This window comes from Macrobrachium nipponense, chromosome 18 (genome assembly GCF_015104395.2).
Source record: "Macrobrachium nipponense isolate FS-2020 chromosome 18, ASM1510439v2, whole genome shotgun sequence".
NCBI classification, from domain to species: domain Eukaryota; kingdom Metazoa; phylum Arthropoda; class Malacostraca; order Decapoda; family Palaemonidae; genus Macrobrachium; species Macrobrachium nipponense.
Window position 1 is genome coordinate 41,488,982 of NC_087211.1, and position 25,000 is coordinate 41,513,981.

The following is a 25,000-nucleotide window of genomic DNA, read 5'->3' on the forward strand; positions in this document are numbered from 1 at the left end:
TATATATATTAAAGTTATATAAATATATATTACAACTATATAAATAAAAAGTATATATCGGCTACATGCGACAAAAGCACTACAAAGTTATCAAGGTCGAGGTGGGTTGATGCCGACTCCATAACAACGAATACGTGAGCGAGACAGGGATTTGTAGGTGAGAGGCGGGTTAACATATACCTCTCGTGATAGCTGTGTGGTTAAGAAGCGCTTCACTCTACCTCCTGAATTTTTGGTTCTGTGGTTCGCGCCCATGAGCCGACGAGTTTCTCATCGACTAAAAAATTCCCCTTCGGTTAATATATGCGAAGATATATTAATTCCAAGGTAGAGTGAATTAGATATTAAAGGACATATGGATAGTGATGAGTCCATAAATAATGACAAAATCCAAGGCCTTTTGACTTCTCGGCCTTTACTTAGCAGACTAAGTAAAGGACAATTAGTCGAAAGGCCTTGCAGAACTCCATCACTTATCTCTCCTTAGTGGATTTTGTCTTTATATATACACATATATACGTGCGCGCGCACACACACACACACACACATATGTGTGTGTATATATATATATATATATATATATATATATATATATATATATATATATATATATATATTACATATATATGTGTGTGTGTGCGTGCGCGCGTATATGTGTATATATAAAGACAAAATCCACAAAGGAAAGATAAGTGATGGAGTTCTGCAAGGCCTTTCGACTAATTGTCCTTTACTTAGTCTGCTAAGTAAAAGCCGAGAAGTCAAAAGGCCTTGGATGTTGTCATTATTTATGGACTCATCACTATCCATATGTCCTTTAATATCTAATTCACTCTACCTTGGAATTAATATATCTTCGCATATATTAACCGAAGGGGAATTTTTTAGTCGATAAGAAATGCAACTAATACCACAATGGTCTCGTGGCATATAAACGTAAGCAGCATTCGCAGGAAAAGGTGACAGGCAAGATCGTAGACCCCGAGCTTTCGTCTTTATTTCAAGACCTGATCACAGTAACAACACAATACAAACCTCAAAGGAAATACTGCACTCAGAATGAAACCGAGAGAACGAACCCAACGCGGAAACAAGGTCGAAGACAGACGAACATTTGTGGAACTTTGTTCGACCTGCTGCGGGGAGAACGAGGTCGTTTGAGAATGCGCTGGACATGTCTTGTCTGATGTCGATCACGTGATCGACGCGCAGGGGAGGCCGTAGTAGTGGGTAAAAAATGACGGATATCATTCATAACATCCAACCACACACGGAGAGGAGGAGGCCACTCATGCAAGTGGGTCTACGAGACCCTTTTGTTTTCGCTCCCTGCCTCATAGAAAATAGTGAATATAGGAAGACTGGCTAAGGCCTCTAACGTAATTTATCCATTATCATCTCTTCCTCTTCATATCAATTTTTTTTCCTTCTAATTTTACACAAGCGACTACCAGGTATTAAATCTCACTGCTGGCTTTGTTCAATTCCATTTGTCAAAACTCATACGCACGCGCGCACGCGCACTACTCATATCTAAAGTATATCAACTAATTCCAGATATCTGACATATTTACAGGGTAGAACGATTGTTGTCAATGACTCTAATACGGAACGATTGAAAGTGATTTTGCTATACAAAATAAGAACATAATGAAATAAAATAAAAGTCGGGAACTCCACGCCGTCCCATACATCCCATTCCCATGAGAGACAGTCCCCCATCTGCCGTGGAATCTCTTCAAAATCTCGTTGCAAGTAATGAGACCCAATTTCAGTCAAATCTCCGTTAAAATCAGCGTTTACTTTTCTGCATTACCTATAGACATACAAGCCAAGGTAACGAATCAACAACACTTCGTTTGGTGGCCGATGGAGGTGCATCCAAAGAAACTTATCGAAAAGATGAATAAAGAACAGTTGAAATAAATAAACAGAAAAGATAATACATTAAATGAGTAAATCTAAACTTTCACTTTATGGTAAAAGATAATTCGTGAGAATCAGGCAAAATACCATCATGTTTAAATCTTATCTTTACTGTTAGCTTAGCTTGCTAATAATCTTTGGCCATTTACACAGTGATAATAATAATAATAAATTTTAATAATAATAATAAAAATAATAATAATAATAATAATAATAATAATAATAATAATAATAATAATAATGTCAAAAACAAGGTATGTAGGCTCTGAACATGAAAAGCAATGCAGAAACCGTCTATATACAATGTATACTTGCATATATATATATATATATATATATATATATATATATATATATATATATATATTATATATATATATATATATATATATATATATATATATATATAGTTTTGTATGTTTGTTTGTATGGTGCTTTTACGTTGCATGGAACAGTGGTTATTCAGCAACGGGACCAACGGCTTTATGTGACTTCCGAACCACGTCGAGAGTGAACTTCTTTCACCAGAAATACACTTCTCTCACTCTTCAATGGAATAGCCGAGAATCGAACCCGCGACCACCGAGGTGGGACGCTAATACCATACCAACCACTCCGCTGAGGCGCTGTATATATATATATATCTTGCACCATGCGCTTCTTCCCCTCAAGAGGGGTAGCTTCAGAAGTCATTCACCCTCAGGTTTTCAGGAAGTCTTTTTCGGATGAGGCTGCAAGACCCTTGCCCTCCTCTAACATGACTACGACTAATAAATATCGAATAACCACTGAATGCACAACTTACAGTTTCGGTCAACAGAGGCCCATTGAATTTTTTGGAAACCTGGCCATCGAGGTTTCTCAAAGGAATTCATCTCGGGAATCTTACTGTGAAAAAAAAAATTAATAAAGAAAAGGAGGTCCTTAACTACTTTTATAAACTAAAAATGTGTGTGCGAACACGTATGTAGAGCGATAAGTTATATTTGAAAAAGCTTAATTAATGAATATGTTAATGAAAATGACCTACATCTGTCTGTAGATGAATATCTTGTAGTTGCTCCACTAGCATCAGGGGAGTGATCATGATTATGCAAACGAAACTGAAAGTTAAAATATTTTGATTGAAAAAAATTTTACATGAATGATAAATGGCGATGGAAGTAACCTGACCTCTTATATCACTGGCCGTCTGATCAGGGAAGTTATACAACGCTGAATCAAGTCAGGACTTGGATTGGTGACCACATAGCATTGGATCAAGTCAGGATTGGACAGGCGACTCCCCGTAACACCGAGTCATTCATATAAGGACTAGGATGGGTGGTCACATAAAAATCATGTCAAGCTTTGGCGCACAGGAACCCTTGACAGTCATGGAACAGAGCATTCATCCCAATAACTAATTGATGAAAACAGTTGAGGCGAGTTGAATATAGAATTTAGGCCAAAGGCCAAGCACTGCCATCTATGAGGTCATTAAGCGCTGAAATGGAAATTTACAGTAAAAAGTTTGAAAGGCGTAACAGGAGAAAAACCTCAAGTATTAGGAGAGGGTGAAAATTAAGATGAAGAAAGGGATCATGAAAGGAGGTAGAGTAAAAAACACCAAAGTGGTTGCTGCTAGGGACAGAAGGCACGCTGCAAAGAACCTTAAGTAATGCCTACAGTGCATCGCATGAGGTACACGGCGGCACTACCCCCCCACGGGAGGGAAACATTTGAGAACCATAAACACTAAATAATAATAATAATAATAATAATAATAATAATAATAATAATAATAATAATAATAATAATAATCAACGATCAAACATTGAGATCTGTTTTTGCGGGGCCGCGTATCCTCTTAACGACAAGAGAGACACGGATGAACTTCAAGACGACACTGGATAACGACGGATGGCACTGGATGACACCAGATACAATAAAACCAAAAGTCACCCAACATTATCATGTTCCTTGAAATGCAAAGTCATCACTGACCCTCCCTACCAACAAAGGACCTAACTCATTCTTTCGTTTATTGCAGTTTTCAACTTCACCTTCATTTGCTTGTGTACAGTTCTTGGTTTGTTTCTATCCAGGCAAATTTTCTTCCTTATCATATCAAATTGTACTTTATGTTTTAGATATTCTATTTTCAAATTTTTTTTCCGTAAAATTTTATTCCGGGCAATTATATGAGTCTTCTTCTTCTTTCTCTACAAGCTTGTCCCTATTTGGGGTCGCTGTAAGGATTCTTCAACACATTCTTCCATCTCATTCGGTCCATTATATGAGTAAGCCTCTCTAACTAGATGCTGCAGTAAATATCACATATACACCAACACTCCCTCACACATGTATATTATAATATAAAGTCCTGATTTCTCGATCTGACATTCTAAAATGAAAAATGACCACAGGTGATTTTTTAAATGTCAGATCGAGAAATTAGGGATTTAAACATGCACTTCATAACCTTCCTCAACCCAGTGATCATTAACTGTCATTTGGCATTTTAGATTCACCCACCGAGAATTGGGTTACTAGTATACTCTGGCCTGTTCATTAACGGACTGACAACTTCTGTTTTCGGCTACAATCCTCTAGCTGAACATCACTGAAAGACTGGTGATCCCCTAACATCAAGATGACGGATGTACAAATAAATGTCGAGAAGGCAAGCCCCGACCTTAAGGACGGTACGCTCCTTCCAGATTCTCGGACAAGTATCTTCATTCAGTGTTGAGAGAGGATGACCTGGGTTGGAAGACGCCAAGTATTAGGGCAAGCGGTGCCCCTTACCTGTAGACTGTCGACGTTACTCACAGAAAGATAGTACTGGTAATCTTCTTAGGCACGAAGATATGGTAATTTAGTTGTATTCCACATAGGAAAATGAAAATGGTATGTCTCAGGAAATGCCCAACAATTTCGTCCTCCAATGGACCTCTTCTTGGAGCGTTTTCCTTAATAAACGCTCCAAGAAGAGGTCCATTGGAGGACGAAACTGTTGGGCATTTTCTGAGACAAACCATTTTTATTTTCCTATGTGGAATACAACTGAATCACAGAAAGATATGGATATACAATGTTTAATTTTATTGCAACAAGGATAAGGAAAAGAAAGGCATCTTCGCCTTCTAAAACTGGTTCGGGGGACACTTTCCCCTCAAAAACAAGTTTGCTCAGACGGTTTCCGCAAGAAAGTTATGACACGATACCGGTGCTGAAGACGTGGTAAAAATCTTCATATGTAGAAGTACATATACCTCCAATATACATTTCATTTCACATATTTCACACACACACATATATACATACATATATATACATATGTATATTTATACATATTTTACTTTGTAATCCCCATCTATCACTTATAGGAGTTTTCTTTGTAAACTTATTCTTATATTTCTTCAGGCTATTAAGTAAAGGACAGTAAGTCGAAAGGGTTTTGCAAAACTTCATTGTTTCGCTTTCCTAAGTGTAATTTGGTTATATATATATATATATATATATATATATATATATATATATATATATATATATGAAGTACACATAACCATGGAGACTATTAATATGTATATCAGACATTTGTCAAGGGTTAATTGACTATCAATTACCATTATACAAGGTCGCGCACTAGTGTGCAGCTGTACCGTCGCTTACCATTTTAATTTGTGGTGTCTGTTCATACTGCACATTTAATTCCTAAATTACTCGTAGTGATTTCTATCTTTTCACATCGCTTACAGAGTCGTCTCAACGTTCTATTTCGCTTCACAATCTGGTGGACCTTTGGACCCGGGGGAATGATAACACTTTTGGCACGAAAGTGAAGGTAGTTTTAATTCATTTCGTACACTGGAATTTTTACGTAAATGATTCATTCAAGAACGCTACTTAGATATTCATGACTGTATTCTGGTAATTGAGTATTAAGTATTCTAGTGGAAAATGTACTTTAGTTCTATGATAGGAAGGCCAAAGAGGAAACAAGTCACCGCGACTGAAAAACATTATAAAACTGAAATGGAGATGAGAAGGGTATACAATTAGTTTCATTGTTACTGAAGATGAAAAACGCCCTATTTTCCTTAATCACGAAACTAGATGAAAAGTCTTCATAAAAATGTACGATATATTCTACAAGGACTTTTACTTGGCCACTAAATCTTGCTTTCACAGCTGTATTATATCTTACTGAAACCTATAACACAGGGTTCAATAAGCTATTCCTAAATTACTTTTCTAGAGAAATTTAGAAGTTTCATTTAATGAAAAAAAAAAACCACGGATCTCAATCTCATGGATCAACTTAAATGTTTGTGTTTTTAAAAGCCAACTCAGGTTGATCTTTAAAAAAAAATTCATCTACACTGTACACAATTATACATTTAGATGATAATTTACATCAGGTCCCAAAAGAATTAAATAAGAAAAAAATATGCCACATATATCTAACGTTACGTGATAGAAAAAGCAAAATGTTAACAAAATGACTTACACCTGACTTCGCCCACGCTGGTTATGGTAAATTCTGAAAAAAAAATAAATAGAAATTTTAAAAGTTGGAGGAAGACAAACAACCTAAATTAAAGAATAAACAATAATAATACAACTGAAAAAATTGCAATACTGCGTGTCATTACGACGTGATGCTAAACCACCTCTATTGCGATCAAAAGAACCTAGAGATAAATTTCTACACTGGAGGCATTGACAGGGCCATATAAAAAATAATTTTCAAGGACATGATGCATGCAAACTGCAGTCAATGACGAATAATGCTCTCTCTCTCTCTCTCTCTCTCTCTCTCTCTCTCTCTCTCATTATGTATGTATGTATTTATATACATGTGGCTGTAATTAGTGGCACGAAAGATGCATTTACCCGTACATGCATACGCATAAACACAATGCATGTTATGTTAGGGCTGAATTAACCTTTCAAACTTCCAACTGAGAAATGTTCTTTTACATGTTCTCATTGCCAATAGAAAGTTTGTTTTCTTTGGAACACTTCAAGGTCGGATCCGTCATCGGCCATGAGTAAACAAAAGATGTCTGAGCAGACGTATACCCCAGGTCGGCAGGGCAGGGTGCTTTGGGGGTCCTATTCCGATGGGCCCTCGGATGGGCCACTCTCCTTTGTTGATAACAAGGCCATGCCCAGACCTGTACCAAGGTTTAAATTGCTACCTAACATATAGATCAAAATTAATATCTTATGCCCAGCTCGTCAGTTGAGGTACAGCTCAGTGAGACATTATGGTGACGCGAATGCCCACATATAATGAGGGTACGATACCCACCGGAAAGCAGTTTTCGCTCACTATTTACTTTAAGATCTCTGGTTGCTAGATGGTCATTGTATGCAGCTTCAAATTAGGCAGTAAAGGACGACTGGCTACGAACGGGGGAATTTTGTTGAAAAACAGAAAAAATTCGAAACTCATTATTTGATAGATCGATCTTTTAAGTAATATATTGAATTAGACCGTTCAGAGACGCGAATCTTTCAAAGACATTTTGGTTTCACCATTTCTAGAAGGTAAGCAAATAGCTTTATCATAACCCGTAACTATACAACATTTGGGTTCCAATCTACGTATGTATGAAATTACACGTAACATACTTCGATATACGGACTGACCCGTGAATTTATAACAAAGACATAAAAAACCCATTACATTTGCAGTCCTAGTGTTTTAGTGGACAGATATAGGACAACTAAGTTATTATAAAAAGAACAACCTGTCTATTAACAGAAATATTTAACCACTACAGCTCCAAGGATTACATAAAGGTCCTCTGGACTCTGAAGCCTCATTAAATACGATTATCAAGTGTCCCAAGGGTCCTCAAAGCACTATTTTCTTTTTTCATAGCATCACTCCTTAACAAGACCGGGTCACAGAGAACACACGGTCCCCGGTCGTCAACTACAGCCTCCCAGGATAAAGAGTGAAATATGCTCTTCCTCCGTGTAACTGAATCATGGCAGAGATCAGTGGCCGACGTTTGATTATTTTGCTTCCCGTGGGAGATGTATGCAAATGGAGCCTTTCCAGGAAGTACTTGTAAAAAAACGGAGGAGTTGTGTGCGCAGCGGGAGACGCACCGGTATTCCTGTTTAAGTGGAATTAGGTATGGATTAGGCTAGGATTCCAGTGGAGCCACATCAATGATATCCTTGTGATTTCTTATCCCTTGCTTCTTCCGGCAATTCGCGTTTCTTTGCCGAGGTCTGATTTACTGATAAATCTGTAAACTGGTCACAGAAGCTCACTGCGCAAAAAATAATTCACATACACAGAACTATCATCAGTTCAAAGTTACAATACGTAATGATAAAGGCAGCAACGAAACTAGGATAATGGGTTTCAGTGATGATTAAGAACTAATAACAAATAAGAAGAAACGATATATACCAAAACCATGAACAATAATAACGTAAATAGCAATGAGAACCTGGTAGAGAGTGTCAATACTTTGCATAAAACCATAAAAAAATAACACGCATAATCATACAAAAAAAATAATTACTATAAACATGTATAAATAAATCAATGAAATGAAAGATATTTCAACAATGGAAAAAATGAAGGAAATACTTGTAATAATAATGATTATAAAAGCACGTATAATAGATGAAACAAAACATATTTCAACAAGAACAAAAGTGAGAGTAGGGGTTCGAATCTCGTCAGTGAAGGAAGAACAAGAAATCGAGAAGTTACAAGAAAAGGTCAGTATGACTTTAACAAATTAAATAATGTTGTATGAGACTTTCAGCGACGGCCCGGTGGTGGTCTATGTTGTTGGTAGTACTTATAGCGTTGCCAGATATATGATCACGGCTAATTCTAACCATAAATAACATCAAAACTACAGAGACTAGAGGGCTGTAATTTAGTATGTTCGATGATTGGAGGGTGGATGATCATCTTACCAATTTGCAGCCCTCTAGCCTTAGTGGTTTTTAAGATCTGAGGGCGGTCTTTCGGACGGACAAACAAAGCCATCTCAATAGTTTTCTTTAAAAGATAACTAAAAAAAATTGAAAATAAAAAAAAATGAATTTATATATATACACATATATCCAAACCTTTCGTAAGTAAAAGTTTAAATGGACGTAGAGAGCGAAAAACGTCCTTAACAAAAATAAATAAATAAATAAATAAATAAATAAATAGGAATATAAGAAAATAACAGGAAAAAGACATCGAGAGTAAGTCTGTTTATCTTGTCTTGAGGCAATGACTTTCCAGCTTCCAAAGATACGGGACTAAAAACTTTTGGGACAGAATTTCTCTCTCTCTCTCTCTCTCTCTCTCTCTCCTCTCTCTCTCTCTCTCTCTCTCTCTCTCTCTCAGACAGTTTTATGCGGGAGAATAGCTCCATAGTAGGCTGTGCAAGGTGCGTTGACTGAGTTCCTTACTCGTAGGATATAGGTTGTACTGGTTGTGTGCGTCTAATATGTATGTATGTGGGTGTGTATGTTTGCGTTATGAATTGAAAAACGTGATAGCTTGTGTTCTGGCCATTCCAATACCCGCAGGAAGCTGAAATCTTACTGTAAAACGTTCATAGTATCTCGAAATTGTATTAAGCTTCAGATGTTTTAAACTAGTTCTCATTACACTGCGTCAACCATTAGGCAGCCTTTTAACATAGATTTCCTTGCCATGCATTATTATTATTATTATTATTATTATTATTATTATTATTATTATTATTATTATTATTCAGTATGAGAAATCAAGAGAAAAAGGAGTAAAACAAAAAAGTTCAGTAATGTTGAAAAATAAGCATATGAAAAAATGAATGGGAAACAAATAAATAAAAAAAAATGCAACGCCAAGATGATTGACCTATTACCTTCAAACATTATCTTTACAAGAACACAATATACGTCGCCCAACAAACATTTTAATGCACGGTTGTTTTGCTTACTAATGACCGTAGTATACTATGAGGACATGGTGTAAATGCTCCATACCCTCAATTGATGCACCTTTGACAACCTGTGAAGAGATTTCAGCACTGGCGGGTTCATGAGGCAGCCGCTATATCCGCATGAAACTGCGTCTTCTATGTTTGTGACCTTCAAAGTTAGAAATAAATTAAATACATTCAAGCTGCAAGAGTTCTCTTACATACTGAAAGCGAACTTGACATCAGAATTCTTGTAAATACTTTTATCTCTCTCTCTCTCTCTCTCTCTCTCTCTCTCTCTCTCATCTCTCTTCTCTCTCCTCTCTCTCTCTCTCTCTCCTCCACGGATTTATCTCCATATCTATATATATATATATATATATATATATATATATATATATATATATATATATATATATAAAGGTTTTTTGCCACGAAGGAAAAAAATGAAAAAGCGAGATAGCCAAGTACTTTCGGTCCTGTTCGGACCCTTTACTGAGGGTCCGAACAGGACCGACAGTACTTGGCTATCTCGCTTTTTCATTTTTTTTTCTTCGTGGCAAAAAAACTTTTATTTATACATAGCATCACGTTTTATATACTTCGTGATCAAGTTATTCATATATATATATATTTATATATATATATATATATATATATATTATATATATATATATATATATATATATTTCTCTCCTCTCTCTCTCTCTCTCTCCTCTCTCTCCCCCCCCCCCCACGGATTTATCTCCATAAGATTATATTTATATATATATATATATATATATATATATATATATATATAATATATATATATATATATATATATATATATCTTATGTGTATTGTTTTAGTTTTTGAGGTGAGGTTCGTATCCACATAATCATCTTTTTCTTAGCTGAGCACCTACCACGGTCAACTACCCAACGGGCATATAAATTGCTATTCAGGGCCCCAAGACGCACAATTGATATGCGGGGAACATGTCGTCTTTCCTCCAAGATTTAGTTTGACCTTTCGCAGGTGAAGCGAGGTGAGGTTAGTAACTACTTAGCAAAGATCTTAACATGTGTCTAAATTGTGCATGCATATATATATATATATATATATATATATATATATATATATATATATATATCTATATATAATTTAATCATACATTAAGAAGGCGGGATGCAACTCGGAACCCCATACTATAAAACCACCCAGTTGGATAGGATGACTGTGATAGAAAAAAATAATGATAGTTAATAATAATAATGTCATTGGGACTTGAATAGGCTCGAGAAAGCGCTCCGTAAAGATATAAATGTATATTTTGATTGAAAATGACAGCAGCATTCACTTGTCAGCATTAATAATAGTAGTCCTGTTCGTTACGTAGAAAAATAATAATTGGTCCACAGATGAATCTGTGGTTGCATAACGGATTCATCTGCCACCGATGGAAGATGAAACCATTATATAACCTGTAATTTAATGTATGATAAATATTAATAGTTCAGGAGGGAGGTATCATTTATAACGTTAGTGGCGTTACCAAAACACCATGGAGTTATGCAACCACAGATCTGTATTGCCGGCACCTATGGACCAATTATACTTTTTCTACGTAACGAACAGGACTACTATTATTAATGCTGACAAGTGAATGCTACTGTCATTTTCAATCAAAATATACATTTATATCTTTACGGAGCGCGTTCTCGAGCCTATTCAATTCCCAATGGGTTTTATTTATTTACTTATTATTGGTATTTATATCTTTTTACCGAAAAGCCGCTTTCTCGAGTGTATTCCATTCCCAATGATATTATATTTTTTTTTCCTATCAAGTCATCCTATCTTATTCGAATTGGTGGTATTTATAGTGTGGGATTCCGAGTTGCTGCATCCTGCCTCCTTAGGAGTCCATCACTTTTCTTACTATGTGCGCTGTTTCCAGGAGCACACTCTTCAGCATGATATATATAATATAATATATATATATATATCTATAATAGCCACGATGACCTTAAAGTTTTGTATATTTTCACATTTTTTAAAAACAAAATACAAGATTGGCGACAATTGTGAAGTAGATAGTAAAGAACGAAAAATTATACAAAATGTTTGAATTAATGAAAAACGTTAAAACGCCACGTATAAATGATTACAATGTGCAAAAATAAAATCCCATCTATACAGACAGAGGATCGGATTAAATTATTTTTTCCTAAAGATTTTTTTCTAAGCTAATGGAACGTATGAAAGACTTCACTGAATCCATTAGCATTCAAAAGAGAAAATGTGAAAAACGCCACTATACGGTGAAGATAGAAAATCTGAAGACAAATATAAGAAATATAAGAATATATAAGAAATATAAGAGATATCTCACTGATTCTGTTAAACACCAGTGGATGATTATTTTGCGAGGCTTAACCATATCCTCCGAGGGGATAAAAAACGAGATTACATAATTAATTTCTGAAACAAGGGTTTCATGGGTATAGTATAAAAATTGAATGTTTGTCTACACATACATATAAATATATATACACGCATACATAAGCGTTTTTAATTGTGTTCATGAATCTACGTACTACGCATCAGGTGAATATAATTTATAAAATGTAATACAGCACGGGCAATCCAGTCTGTACGATTATCATTATTCTAGACTTTACAAAAAAAATAATGTGTTTCGACAGTAACAATATCAATTAAGACTAACAAGAATAACAAAAAGTTACCCCAAACTTTTTTTCCTTTTGCTCTAATAATCCTCCTACAACTTGTCCTTTCCGGTAACAGCTGACTGGGAAAACACAGTCATTTGTCTTTCTTATGCAATAAGATAAATAATAATACATTGTGTGTGTGAATTAGTAAGTATGTTTGTTTGTATGGTGTTTTTGCGTTGCATGGAACCAGTGGTTATTCAGCAACGGGACCAACGGCTTTACGTGACTTCCGAACCACGTCGAGAGTGAACTTCTATCACCAGAAGAATTAGTAAGTATATAAATTATGCTAAGGAAGCGGCCAGCTAAAGAAGATAAAGCTACCTTAATAAGAATATATATATATATATATATATATATATATATATATATATATATATATATATATATATATATTATAACAGGGACTTCTCGACATAACATACAGGAGGCCCTCATATAACAGAGAAGGAACCCCCATTTCTGTAGGTGAATTTAATAATTTAATTATGACGTCGAGCATATTTACTCTCGAAACCTTCACGAAAAAATAATAATAAATACCCAATCTACATTATGTATCCACATTCATAATGATATGAGAACACCCCCGGAGAACCTGCTAATGAATAAAAACTTGCTGCACTGAAAAGTTTAACGTAGGTAAGTTTTCCTTCGTTGCACTTCTTTGTAAAAAAAAAAAAGTATATATCACAAAGATGACCAGAGCCTCTTCTGCATATATCGTAATAAATAGTCAGATCTCTCTCTCTCTCCTTCATCGTAAGACAGTCATGTGGATATGTGACACTGCTATATCCAGCAGTCGGTTGCAATAACAACAACGCAAACCCACATGACTACATCGTGAATGAACTGAATAGCGCATTTCTAAAATCATTAGATTTCATGTAGTTATTCAGAATCTAAATGCATTTAATGTTTTACGAAGTGGTTAAGTGGCTTTAAATAGTTAAGCAAGTTGTCTAATCTTAACTGGCCAAGCTCAGACTGGTAGTTAAAATAAAAAAAATCGTGTAATTTAGTTCCCGCTCCTTTATCAATCTTTCCATTCATATATTAAGGAAGACGAACTTTTATCACATCACCATGATTAATATACGTGCATTAAGCTACAAAAGTCATTTAATATCAGAGTCGCTCTACCTCGCAATTAATATATTTTCAGATATGTTAATCGAAGGGGAATTTTTAGTTGATGATACTTTCGTTCTCTCGTGGGTCCGAACCAGAGGACAAAGGAGAAATCAGGACTTCAGTGACGTCCCAGAAGTCCTGACTTCTCTGCGCTAGTTCGAATCCTCGAGAGGACGAAATTAATGTCAAGTAAAAAATTTGCCTTCGGTTAACACGTGAAAATATATTAATTCCGAGGTAGAACGAATCGGATATTAAAGGACATATGTAGCTTTAATGCATTAAGGAATATGATATCTATATATATATCTATATATATATATATATATATATATATATATATATATATATATATATATATATATATGGCACAGACGAATTGAATGAGAATGATAAGGGTACTATGATCTGCAAATCGTATATACACACATCACGAGGACCGGATGCGAGTCACCGGCGGCTGACTTTTGATAACTAAAAGTTTTATTTCAAATGTATATATTTTTACTAGTGTAATATAATCCTACGCGTATTAACGTAATCATTAGTTAATTGAATTACATATGCACATATGGATTTACATTTAAAATGAACAGTTTTGGAAAGACATTTCCCATGGTTACGGTTTTGTATTGGTCCTGTATTCTAGAATGAAGAAAGTTGTGTTTTATTATGTAAACCTGGTACGAAATAAAGCCTGCTACTACTTCTAACTTTGTAAGGGCGTTTTTCCTTATATATCCACAAAGCCTCTGTTGACCTAAGCAGTTAAGTGTCTTAGTTTTACCAGACCACTGAGAGCTGATTAACAGCTCTCCTAGGGCTGGCCCAAAGGAAGGATTAGATATTTTTACGTGGCTAGGAACCAATTGATTACCTATTAACGGGACCTACAGCTTATTGTGCAATCCGAACCACATTATATTGAGAAATGAATTTCTATCACCAGAAATAAATTCCTCTGATTCACCGTTCGCCGAACCGAGAATCGAACTTCGGACCACCGGATTGGTAGTCGAGCAACTAAGCAGTTCATTTGGTACCTTTTTGTTAATCAACTTATAAAGCAGCATCATAATATAATTATAAGTAGTTTCTTTATTATCTCCATGACAAATCAATTCGTCTGTCAGTCTCCTACAAAGAAAACACGGTCACTCAATATCCTCTTTTCCTGTCTCTACTAAGAAATTCAGTAGGAAAAAAGTTTTGTTCGATGAATCGGCCGTTTTTCTTCAAAAGGTTGCTCTTCGCTTTCAACTAGCGTCCTACTTTCCTATACGAGCTTCGCTCTACTCAAATTTCCAATAACCAATCAACGTCTCCAATTTTAATAGCCAATCACATGTTTTTGGAAAGTGTCTTGGTAGCTTTTATAACGTATTCATTTCCCTCATAATAAAAGTGAATAACGACGTCTGAAAGCACAAAATTCAATATCGCAAGATTATTTCCAGTCCTTCACAAATAACTTGGCCAAATCCCTCCATAATGGTATTCATTCGCTGCAGCATGGCATACTACAGTGTGCCATTCCCTCCTCACCCTTCGGTAAACTAGTTTCGATATTGAGGAAAAAAAAAGTCATCTGCCTCGGGTAATGAATACACTTTGTATATTCCATTGAATCCTTCCCCCCCCCCCCCCCCCCCCCCCCCCCCCCCTCTTTCTCTCTCTCTCTCTCTCCTTAGAAGCGCATTTGTAGGACTCCCAGTCAGATTGATCTGAACCTATTTCGCGATCGTTTCTCTTCCCATTTTCTTTCATTACAAGCCGGGGACAGTGTGGGTAACAGGCGAAGTACAGGATGAAGAAGAAAAGACTAAAACGAAGAATTGTCCGTTTGAACATGTCAATGGCTCCTTTCGGGAGGGCGCTTCCCTCCTCCTTTTTCCCCGGGTAGGTCTCAGGAGGCCTGTAACATCACCTGAAATAATGTTTGTAGTGGGAAAAGGGTTGAATGAGGCTGGGAAGACGGGGGAGGAAGGGCTAATGTAATCTGTTTTCACGGTGGGACGTCGCGGTTTCGTCCCCGTGTATTATCTCCTGGGGTTCAGTTTGGCGCCTTTTCTCAGAGATTCTTGCGCGCGCTCGTTTCCTGAGCGGCTATATCATTTCCCGCCTTTTTCCCCCCTCCCCGATTCACTTGAAAGATCCAGGTTTCTCTTATCTGATCGTCTTTTGTCGATCCATTTATCGAATGACTGTCGTCAATAGAACTTTCTATTGAGCGTCGTGTAAAAGGGATTGCGGGGACAAGAACGGTGCGGCCAATAGGCTTGGGTTGGGCTGGAGCCTGGAGCAATCGTTCAACGCCACCGGTCACTACTGGTCAACATAAACTTTCAAAGGTTGTGAAAAGGAGAGGTCCGACCTCTGTTTACTCTCATTAGCAAGAGCAGCCACAGACGTCATTACCCAGATGACGGAGGAGGAAGCCCCTTCGGATACCTCATCCCAATGTAAAGCCACATGGTTGCTATAGGCTCCTGGGTAGACTTAAGGGGAAAAGGTCCACCACAGGACGAGAAAAATGCTTCCTGCTTGTGGAAAGTGAAAGAACCAAGTCACAAGCTTCCGATAACGACGTTGTTTGTCCCTGGCGTAAACCAAACTGTGTTTATCCATACTTTAGGCTCTTGAGCGGTAACACATCAGGGGGTACCCCAGCCACATCCCCCATACCCCATCCCCCGAACCCCATTTGTAGATCGGCTAATATAGACAAGTGGGGAACATTAGAGTGTGTTTGTAGGCCTGTAACTTAAACTTATAGAACACCGCCATCCATTGATGTAACAATAAAAGGGACCCCAATCGTTCTCTTAAGCCTTGGTGAGGGCTCCTTCGAAAAACAATATTTTTTGCAAGAATATTTTATGATCATAAATATTACTTCTGAACGACGAGTTCCAATGGCACTGCTGCGTTGTATAAAAAAAATGTATGTTCGATTTACTGCATAAATGAATTTAAAAAGATTTGATAATAATCCATGACTTGTTCTGGTTCCAAATGTTGAAAGCTTATTAACAATCAAATCCCAGTGCGCAGTGCCAAATATGAAAATCTGACTAAATCTCTGTATCGCTGTTTGCAATAAATTTAGCACACACGCACGCTCGCCCCCCCCCCCCCCCCCAACCAAAAAGGGGGAATTGAAGCACCTTAATCTGTCTTTTGTAGGACTTTTGGTTATAAGTAACACTGCCATACTTACGAGTCTCCTTTAGGCAAAAGTCTGTGCCTGTATAAGCCTGATTAAGGGACCAACTATCTTGGCCTCTGACATGAATACCTTTGTGTAGACCTTATGAAACTCCCCTCTATGTGAGTAAAGAACTGAGACTCAGACGTCGTTGAACAAATACTGATCTGAATTTCTGTGGAACAACATTATTTTAACGGGCAAGGAATTCTATGCTTGGATTCACCGTCGTCTAACTCACTTCCAGCCTCTCTTTTCATTTTTATAATTTATTGGTAGGCTTTTAATAACTACAATATCGCACCTGTGGGATAACTGAACTAGAGTGAAAAGAGATTTTTTTCATCGAGCAGAAGGTCCTGTTTTTTTACTATTTTTTATCAAATAGCGATTATGCCATATTCTTTCAGGATTCTCATAACAACTGATCGATTTGGCGTATCAAAATGGCGCGGAAGCCTCTCTGTTCACCTGTCGCTCAACGGGTTTAATATTACTGTTATTAATGAAATCTATAGTATTTTAACAAAGATATTTCGCTGAGAGCAACAAGATTTGCTTAACAGCTGCACCAATATGCAGTAAATGTGCCTCACTGTCCAACTTCTCGGTTCCAGAGGTCCTTTATTCCTCACACTAAGGAACTGTCTCCCTGAGGAAGTTGTGCAACTGCACTGCAAAAGTTCTAGCCAAGATTCAATGCATTACTACTTACATTTTTATCTAATCATTTTGTTACTTTCTTAATAAGTGACCTCTTCTTTAATATTTCCCTTTACCTCCTTTTACTTCTTTCTAGTGAACACTACATTCTTTGGAAGGTCGAATTTCAAGTCAATGGCCACTGTGGGCTTGTTCCATATCAACAGATTTCATCTTCTCAGTATAACAACAACATATATAATAGTAGCAGTATCAGCAGAAGTAGCAACAGAAATAGCAACAATGGTGCCAACTTTCCAGTGCACAAGAAGATCTACTGTAGCTGAACATCTGAACTATCCTTAATTTTTTCAATCTCCTTTGATATAGTAACCAAGACCAGATTACGTCTTCAGGTGACAGGTAATTAAACGTGCCCTAGCAATTTGGAGACGTTCATCACCTACCACAAGGCGTCAGGATGTTATAAGATACTTTCCCTACATATTAATAGCTACTTCACCAACTTGTCATAACACGATTCCATTAGTCCCTGACGCTGATGATGCTCTGGGGGGTAAATAAAAAAAAATGAAATGGTTTGAGGTAATGGATAAGGCAGGTCATTTCTTATCCTTAATTCTTAAGAAAAAGTTGTCTGTCACGCCTGGACTGGGTGACTGATCGATATAGTTTCACCTCCTGTTAAACCTCAAGAATACCAAGACAAGATCGTTTTCCGATTAAAGACCTTTTTTTTTTTTTAAATCAAATGCCATCTCCCTTTCTTTCCAAAAAGCGGAAGCCCCAAAGTGAAACATTTGTGAAAAACAAGGTGGCATGACTTACAACCATCAAAGTACAGATAAACCAACAAAACAAATAAATAAATGGAAAAATAAAGTACACAATTGTAGATATTATGTAGTATATTGTGCTAAACTTCACTAACTTGATCAGTTGGCCTCTTCAGCCTGTATCAACATGGTAGAAATAATAATAAATTTAGGAGAACATGTATGAAATATGGAAAAACGGCTGTTGTTCTTTTTTCAAACATGTTCTCCTCAATTTATTATTATTTCTGTGGACTTTATTTTTCCACTTAAAGATCACGAGAAGGTGATGATACCAAATAGATAAATAAATGCTTACATTAACAATTAATTTGAGTCGTGTATTTTAGGGGAATGAAGATCTCATTCAGAGTGACATCTCATAAACTAGTGAAACGCCAGATAATTCTCAGCCAATAAAACAAACTCAAGAACACGAATACCCCTGACACTGCCAGGTAAGCGCACTCCATAGTATCATTTCATAAAGATGATTTTCAAAAATCTTTTAACATCATTATTTTTTCATATTCTACAGGTTCTTTTTGCTAGACATAATGATGATTAATGTCTTAAGTGCCTATGAAAATAAAAAGGGGAAAAGGCGACCTATCTGTCACGGATGTCACTTCTTTTATCCTGGCATATGCCTTTCGAAATATATTCACTGCGCCCATAAATTCAGGAGTGTATGTATAATTATGTACAAAGACGTTTACCGCCTGCAAAAACTGAAAGTTACCATGCTTCACCCTCTAGTACTTCAATTTTCATTCATTTAATTTTCTCAGAGTAGTGGTTCAACTCAATTGCACATCGTATCAATTTTTTTCTTATTTCACCTCAAATATATGATAAAACTCAACTTCCCCTCGTATAATTCCCTTACTTCTAGTATTCAAATACATTCAATTCCTCTTGTTTGTATTTACATTTTCCCTGCTTTATTAATACTTCAAATGATAAACTACTCTCATAGCCCCCTTGTAGTAAAGTTTTTGTCAACTTTGGCAAAAAGACTCCCTACATAAGGTGACTGTGACTTACTGGGTCCTCGCAAATCTTGACTTATCACGAGACTTACCCGGAATCTTGTGATATGTCCACACTACATTATAATAATGCGTCATGGACACAGTTCTGCTATTTATTGCACGCTTATCATTAATATGTGGAAAAAAGTGAGCGGTAAATGGAGAACAAACCTTTCGCAATTGCTCGATCATCGAATGAAATACTGGTCACAATACACAGAATTTAGGCCAACTGGAATTTGACAGTAAGAAGGTCTGACCGGTGCAACAAGGAGGAAAACCTCGCAGTTACATAGGAAACATTTTTTAAGAGAGGGTGGAAAGTCAGATGGAAGAAAAATATGAACGGAGGTACAGTAAAAGGAATGAAAGTCGTTGCAGCTAGGGACGCTGCGAAGACCCTTAAGTAATGCATACAGTGCACCAAACGAGGTGCACTGACGGCACTATCCCCCTACGAGAGAAGTACTGGTTAGTTTAGAACACCATTAAGTGGTTGACTTGTATTGAATATGACTTGCATGTGGTGTGTGTACGATGAGTTGCCAACGTGTGTTTATGACATGTTTCACTGCAAAGTGGACACACTCTTAACGTTAACACACTATGCTATTCGTCATATAAAATGAGCACTCAAGTTCAATGGTGAGGAAGTTCACCTTGCCAAAGAAACGATCCCCGAGTTCGATTTCCAAGTAAGTCAGATTTTTTTGGCCCGTTCTGTTAATTAAAGCCAGCTGTCCCTTCATTGACTTGAGCAGTGCATCATGTACTGGGTAGGTGTGTTCGACTGTGATAGGTCACAGCCAGAGAGAGAGAGAGAGAGAGAGAGAGAACATGGGTCTTGATCACTTTATCCCTAAAGTCATACCAGGAAGGGGGTGGGGGGCTAGGTTGGCGGCTTGTTCAGAGTATTACATCATTAAATATTACTGAAGTAGTTTAACCAGACCACTGAGCTGGCTTTGGTTGTGAGTGAGATGGTCTTTTATCAGCATTTGTCCAACGGAACCCTTAACTTTGACTAGGTATCCAAGCTACTAAGCTACCAAGTGTGGACCTCTGGACCATAACAACACACAGAGATAAAAGGAGGTTAACATCTGAAACCATATTACTCGTGGAAACTAATTTAAACCTTTATCGCAACTACTCCAGGTACAATCACGATGAAAAGGTTAAGTATTTGTTTTCCTTGTAAACGAAGAAAGAAAAGAAAGAAAGAAAGGAAAATGGAGGAAGCTTTAGTCATTTGATCCGATCTAGGCCTACCGGCGCTCTTGTAACATATGATACCGAGAGCTCTCTGGATCTGAAGGACGAGTTGTAAGGTCTTACAAGTGGTTTTTGTTTCTTTCCTTTTTTTCTTTTTTGAATGTCCGTATTCTGAAGAACCTGTTGAATTACTTGTGTCGAAACAGAGACCTTACATAATTCGTGGAGCAAGGTTTTGTCAGTATTTCTCGTGTTTGCCCTGTTTGTTTGTTTCTAACTTTAATATTTTCTATATTTATAATAATTGTTCCTTGCTTCTGCTTTTATCTTTTTCGAAAGCGCATAGTGTAAGATGTTTTCTTTACGAGTTAATGGCATCTTCTGCGTGTTCAATACTACTACTACTACTACTAACAATAAGAGTGGTTCATGATTCTTCTGCGAGTTCAATAATAATAATAATAATAATAATAATAATAATAATAATAATAATAATAATAATAATAATAATAATAATAATAATAATAATAATAATAATGCCAACAGAGGTACTCAGGAGTTCTCATCAATCAGCCAACACCGAAAAATAGGACGAACAAGAGAGAGGTAAAAGGTACAGAGCGACAACGTCACTTCATTTGCATACCTGAAGTGAAAGGGAAAAAAATAGATGACGTTTAAGGAAGGTCCAATGTATGGGATGAAGGAAGCTACTGAAATACTGAAGATGAGTTCATAGAAGTAACTTAAGTAAAGATGCCTGTCATCCATAATAATAATAATAATAATAATAATAATAATAAAATAATAATAATAATAATCCCAAGATCCCTGAAAATTAATCTGGATAAACTAGAGGCTGAAGTAGCTCCAGGACTCATGCAGAAGAGTGTGATCCTAGAAACGGCGCACATAGTAAAAAAAGTGATGGACTCCTAAGGAGGCAGGATGCAACCCGGAACCCAACACTAAATACCACCCAGTCGAATTGGAGGACTGTGATAGACCAAAATATATAATAATAATAATAATAATAATAATAATAATAATAATAATAATAACTGCTATCATTAGTGCCGCGGTCTATATAAGGTCTATCACTGAGAGTAATAGTCACTAACGTTGGCTACACCATATCTATTATTATTATCATTATTATTGAGTGTCTCCCCTTCTCACTTTTAACCCTGTACATAAATATTTTGAAGACTACTGCAGTTTTCAATTCTCGATATTATAGCCTTGTTACAGTGGTTCCTTAGTTCATCATTATTATTATTATTATTATTATTATTATTATTATTATTATTATTATTATTATTATTATTATTATTATTATTATTACAACTGTTGCTACTTTCATCAAATTATGTTTTTATGGTCTCATATTTGATCTACATTCAGTATTCGTATATGACCACTAATTGATTAAAGTATATTATTATTATTATTATTATTATTATTATTATTATTATTATTATTATTATTATTATATTAAACACAAGAAAAAACTCCATCCGAGGAAGATACAGTAACAAGATTATCGTTTGGTCGCCTTTAACACAAACAAAACTACTCAACAATACATTAATAACGACTACCATAATATAGTATGAATACAAGTCACTATATAGCTCAGTACCTTTATTTGACTGCACCAGGTCATGACATATACAATCAAACAATGAATTAACAATCAAAAGCAGATTTCGGTAACCCATATTCAGATCAACCCCCCCCCCACCCCACCAGACAACCAACACTCCCCGACCCCAAAACTCCTCCTATCGTGACCCGAGCCATTAGACCAGAGAGTTGATGAAATGGTCCAGAATCCTATAATTCATCGGAGCTGTCATCCCGACATTTGCATTGCTGCACGGGACAAAGGAACGAGGAACGCACATGGGGGAATTACAATAAAAGACAAGGGGGTGAATTCGGTACTTTCTCCTTGGAATAATGAAAATCCACGAAAAATCAATACATCTCTCTTTTTTCCTCTCAAGTTCAATCTACCTCAGACTCTAAAATTTGTGGTTTACACACACACGCACATTATATGTATATATATCTATAATAAATTATATATTATTATATATATTTATATTTGATAATATAATACAATAATAAATAATATAAAATTAATATAACAAGATAAAATATATAATATATACAAGATAAATATATAATATATACAATCTAAAATATATAATATATGACAATATAAAATATAATAATAATACAATGTAAAATATAATAATAATACAATATAAAATATATAATAAGTATAATGATAAAATATAAAATAATATAATAATATACAATAAAATATAATAATATAAATACTAATATAATAATTACTATAAAATAAAATATATAATATATTACAATATAAAATATATAATATATACAATTATAAAATATGTAATAATTACAATATAAAAGAATAATAATAAATTATAATATAGTAATATAAAATTCTATAACTATTACTATTCTACATCTAGATAATCTATAATAATATAAGATAATATAATTAATCTAATAATATAATATAACTATTAATAATAATAATATAATATCATAATCAATATATATAATATATTCGATTTAATAGTAATAATAGTATAATATAAATATATAAAATCTATAAAATAATATAAAAATTAAAATATATTAAAACTAATAAAATAAATATAAAATAAAATTATAAATAAAATAAAAAATATAAAGTAAATATAAGAAAATATATAAAAATATCTAAAATATATAAATCAAAATATAAAATATAAAAATTATAAAAAAGTATAAAATAAAACATATATAAAAAATATATAAAAAACAATATATAAAAAATATAATAAAATATTAAATAAATATCTAATATATAAAATAATATAAATAAAATAATAAACTAAATATAAATTCATCAAATAAATAAACTAAACTAATAAATAATATCAAAATAAAATGTAAAATATTCAATCTTCCTAAATGATAACTTAAAAGTATTATAAATATATAAATCTAATCTCTCTCTATAAATAGTAAAATTATAAACATCTAATAACAATATATAACATATAAACATATAATAACCTTATGTAACCTTATAACAATAATAACATATATAACGTATAATATCATATGTCATAATATCATATTCATATATTCCCATTAATCATATATCAATCATTAATTAATCAAAAATGATCCTATAATCATATAATCCATATCATATATCATATATCATATATCGTATATAATCTATAATATCATATTAATCTTATCATATATCTATATCATATATCATATATCATATATCATATATCATAGATCATCATATATATATATATATATATATATATATATATAAATATATATATATATATATATATATATATATATATAAGATATCTATATATAACACACACACACACACACCACGGTCTAGGTACTATATTAGGTCTGCCGAGTTGTTCACCAAAATAAGAGAAGAGAGCCTTGCGCATGACGTCACGCGAAAGAACGAGAATTGCCATATTTCCCATGTCGGTTGCCAGTTTCTTTTTATGTTCCTTACTTTTCCACAAATACGGGTTAGTTAATCATCAAATTCCTTAAAGACAACACCGAAAATTTATTCAATAGAACCATACCTTTCATGGAACAAGACAAATAAAAATTTCTTAATCTTCTAATTTCTTTTATTATTTATTGCACGATTTACTAGTTTTTTTTATGCATATCAATTTTCTTGTACAGGTACCTTGTCTCCCATCCACCCACCCCTCCAAAAAGACAAACATTTGCAAAAAAATTCAAAGTTACTCAGGACTTTCGTCCTGAGTAACTTTGAATATATCTCTCATTAAGCTTAATTTTGTAAAAAAAAAAAAATAAATAAATAAATAAAATAAAAGATTGATCCAGACACTTTAGCTGACATACTGGCCATATCCGCTTGAGTGTTGTCTGTATTGTCGTTCTCAAATTCTAGCTCCAAGTCTATATTTTTAAACATGTTGCTGGTTATGTAATTGAATGGTATATAGAATTTTGGGCCAAGGCCAAGCGCTGGGACCTATGAGGTCCGTAAATTTTTTAAGGTGTACCCGGAGGAATACCTGGCGGTTGCACTATGAAACTATCAGCACTTTGAAACTATCAGAGGAGGGTGGAAATTTCTAACGCAAGTTTGCGCACATCATAGAATTTGGCTTTGTTTGTTTGTATGGTGTTTTACGTTGCATGGAACCAGTGGTATTTCAGCAACGGGACCAACGGCTTCACGTGACTTCCGAACCACGTCGAAAGTGAACTTCTATCACCAGAAATACACAATCTC

General features: G+C 34.9%; 1 long non-coding RNA gene across 2 annotated transcripts in view; it reads right to left on the bottom strand.

Moving 5' to 3' along the window:
- The window catches only part of LOC135196748 (uncharacterized), a 475,624-nt gene that overhangs the window by 277,587 nt on the left and 173,037 nt on the right, over positions 1 to 25,000 (bottom strand). Inside the window, exon 3 of one of the 2 annotated variants that reach the window (XR_010310452.1) lies at positions 6,422 to 6,454. This is a non-coding gene — a long non-coding RNA (uncharacterized LOC135196748). Of the gene's footprint in view, positions 1 to 5,050; positions 6,455 to 25,000 lie in introns of those variants that run through there. The other variant, XR_010310451.1, reaches the window with a different exon arrangement.